Below are 4,089 nucleotides of genomic sequence, written 5' to 3' on the forward strand. Positions count from 1 at the left end.
ATGCTAACTATTTCAATGCTTAGGCCGAAAAGCCAAATGTATATGCATCATGTCCGACAGGAATTTAACCAATAAAAAAGACACAATTTATCAGTGGACATCTGATACTCTACCTGTTGCTGCAATGGAACTCATTCGGTACATTGACTGGAAAGATTTGCTGATTTACATTATAAGAGATACAACGCAGAAACAGGTTATGCAGCCCATGCTGACCAGCGATCACCCCGTAAACTAACACTATTCTACATACTCAGGACAATTTATAATTTTACAGAAGCTAATTAACCTACAAACCTGTATGTCTCTGGTGTGTGAATGATTGAAACATGACATGTCACAGTGAGGTTCTTTGTTTTCGATACCCACGGTATGCAAAGTGTCACCACATCTAGGGTGCCGACAGTTACAAATTATTCCATGTAGTCTCCAATGGTACCATTTGTTTTCTCCTCTGCCCCCCAGGCCAGGTCCTCTTTATTCCTGGTGCCCACCCCCCTCCCCCAACGCCTGGTCCCATTTTGTTCTCGGCAGCACGTCCCACCTCCGGCACCCACCATAGGTGCCCATGACCTAGATCACCGCTTATTCATAGCATCTTTAAATCAGATAGTTTAACCAAGCTGACTCATTATATTTTAGATTTGATTAGACTTTAAGCAAACATGATCACTCCCTGTCTTCTATGTCCAAGAAAATGCCACACTTACTGCTTACCATTACATATGCAAATGTGATTTAGGAGCAACTTCAAGGCTGCGTGCTCAGCCCCCTGCTGTACTCACTCTATACTCATGACTGTATAGCCGGACATAGTGCAAACTTCATCATCAAGTTTGCCGACAACACCACCATTGTGGGACGAATCACTGATGGTGACGAGTCAGAGTATAGAAGTGAGATTGACCAAATGGTTCCAGCACAATAACCAAGGAACTGATTGTGGACTGTGGAAGGCATACGATAGGGACCCACAATCCCGTTTATATCAACTGGACGATGGTGGAAAGTGTCAAGAACTTCAAATTCCTGGGCGTGCATATTTCCAAAGATCTTTCCTGGTCCCAGCACACTGATGCAATTATAAATAAAGCACATCAGCGCCTCTATTCATGAGAAGTTTACGGAGAGTCGGTATGTCAAAGAGGACTCTCTCGAACTTCTATAGGTGCACAGTAGAGCGCATGCTGACTGGTTGCATTGTGGCTTGGTTCGGCAACTTGAGTGTCCAGGAGCGGAAAAGAGTGCAGGAAGTTGTACACACTGCCCAGTCCATCATCGGCTCTGACCTCCCCACCATCGAAGGGATCTATCGCAGTCGCTGCCTTAAAAAGGCTGCCAACATCATCAACGACCCACACCATCCTGGCCACACACTCATCTCTCCGCTGCCATCGGGTAGAAGGTACAGGAGCCTGAAATCTGGTACATCCAGGTTCAGGAACAGCTACTTCCCCACAGCCATCAGGCTATTAAACTCACCATCAAACAAACTCTGAACTATAACAGCCTATTGTACTTTATCTGTTTATTTAAGTGTATATATATGGTCTATGCTGTATAGACACACTGGACTGTTCTGTATGTTTACAATACTCTGTTGTGCTGCAGCAAGCAAGAATTTATTAAGTCCTATCTGGGACACATGACAATAAACTATTGACTTGAGAATAAACCATTTAAGAAGGAACTGCAGATGCTGGAAAATCGAAGGTAGTCAAAAATGCTGGAGAAACTCAGCGGGTGAGGCAGCATCTATGGAGCGAAGGAACGTTTCGGGCTGAAACCCTTCAGACTGATGTGAGGGTGGGTTGAAGAAGAAAGGAAGAGGTGGAGCCAGAGGGCTGAGGGAGAGCTGAAGAAGGGTTTCGGCCCGAAACGTTGCCTATTTCCTTCGCTCCATAGATGCTGCCGCACCCGCTGAGTTTCTCCAGCATTTTTGTCTACATTGAGAATAAACTAGCTGTGCCTTCATCTTCTCTGCCATTTCATGAGCATAACTAGTTGATTGTAATCTTAACTCTGTGTTTCCTTCCACCTATAATAAACTTTCACCCTTTCGTTTACCAAGTATTCAGTTACCTCTATGTTAAATATTCAAAGAATCTGCTTCTATTTGTCCTTGAAGAAAATTGCAAATACTCATAACTTTTGATCTCCCTTACTTTTATACACTGGATCCCACTACAAGTGGAAGTATATGCTCAATATTCACACTGTTGACACCCTGGGATTCTTTTAAGTTTAAATGATGTCCTTTCACATTCATCTAAGCTTCAATGGATTTAGTCCAACCTTTCCTCATAAGATACTGTAACACCCATTCCAGATATGAGACCAATAAGCCCGCTTTGGAACTGATTTCAACATCTTTAAATAAGAATACCAGTACAATACATTGTATTCAATGTTTTGTCTCACCGATACCCTCCATAACTAAAGCACACTTTCCTGACCTTTTCAATTTTCCCAGCAATAAATTATAACATGCTATTAATTTTATTTGATGAAAATCGTGCTTTAGGATACCCCGATCCTTCTATATTTCACACCTCTCCAATTTCTTACCATGCTCTTTTTTTTTTACCTTTGCTGCAAAAGTGGACAATATAATCTTTTCCCACATAATATTCTGTACCATTTGCCAGATATTTTAAGTATGTCCACATACTTAACTGATCCAGAGCTATAGAGTTATGGAGTGATAGAGTGTTGAAACAGACCCTTCGGCCCAACTCGCCCACACCAGCCAACAATGTCCCAGCTACACTTGTCCCACTTGCCTGTGCTTGGTCCATATCACTCCAAACCCGTCCTATCCACGTACCTGCCTAACTGTTTCTTAAACAATGTGATAATCCCAGCCTCAACTACCTCCTCTGGCAACTTGTTCCATACTCTCACCACCCTTTGTGTGAAAAGGTTATTCCTGATTCATATTAAATCTTTTCCCCTTCACCTTGAACCTATATCCTCTGGTCCTCGATTCCCCCATTCTGGGCAAAAGACTGTGCAGCTACCCGATCTATTCCTCTCATGATTTTGTACACCTCTATAAGATCTCCCCTCATCCTCCTACGCTCCGTGCAATACTCAGCCGACTCAACCTCTAGTCCTGACAACATCCTCATAATTCTTTTCTGAACCCTTTCAAGCTTGACAACATCTTTCATATAACGGTGCCCAGAACTGAACACAATGTTCTGAATACGATCTCACCAGCGTCTTATACAACTGCAACATGACGTCCCAACTTCTATACTCAATACTCTGACTGATGAAGGCCAAAGTGTCAAAAACCTTTTTGACCACCTTATCTACCTGCAACTTAGCCTTCAAGGAACCATGCACCTGTACTCCTAGATCCCTCTGCTCTACAACACTACCCAGAGGCCTACCATGCTAATCTTGCCCTGTATGTTCTCATCCAAATCATTGATGTAGATAACAAACAGTAATGGGCCCAGCACCGAACCCTGAGACACACCACTAATCACAGTCAAAGATCATAGAGCGGAGCAAGATAGATCACTCCGCGAAAAAGCCGTAGTAGATGATGGGTAACCTTCAGCGCCATTTCCGTAACCGGCTTCCGTCATGGCATCCTCATCTACAAGCGTAGTGTACTAATTTGCTTGAATCGCTAATGTAGGCGACCTGACCTGTCTTTCTTCAGGTTCCCCACGAAAAACGATCTTGGGTCGGAACTCAGAGCTCCCGTGGATTTTGACGCATCAGCAACAAAGAGAAGCAGGAGAAAGCACTGATTGGCTCTAGCCCTAGTGGGAGGAGAGTTAGAAGTGAGTCAGAGGGGGAAAACAGTTCAAAACTCAGGAATTTGGTTTGGTAAATTAGGCAATTTATCAGTCAATATAAGCAGGACGGCTCTTTGGGAGCAGCAGTGAGGGAGCGGCCCTGTGAGAAAAGTGCGAGTCTTTGGCTCGAGAGTCTTCGGCGAGGATGCTGAGGAGAGAAGGCTACACAAACGCTGGAGAGGGAGAGACGAAAGAAGGAGATGTCAAGCAAGCTGATTCAGTGTGATGCTTGCAGTATCTGGAGGTCAAGGACACTGCTGGTGCCTCTGGCTTC

Source organism: Amblyraja radiata, chromosome 12 (assembly GCF_010909765.2).
Source record: "Amblyraja radiata isolate CabotCenter1 chromosome 12, sAmbRad1.1.pri, whole genome shotgun sequence".
NCBI lineage: Eukaryota > Metazoa > Chordata > Chondrichthyes > Rajiformes > Rajidae > Amblyraja > Amblyraja radiata.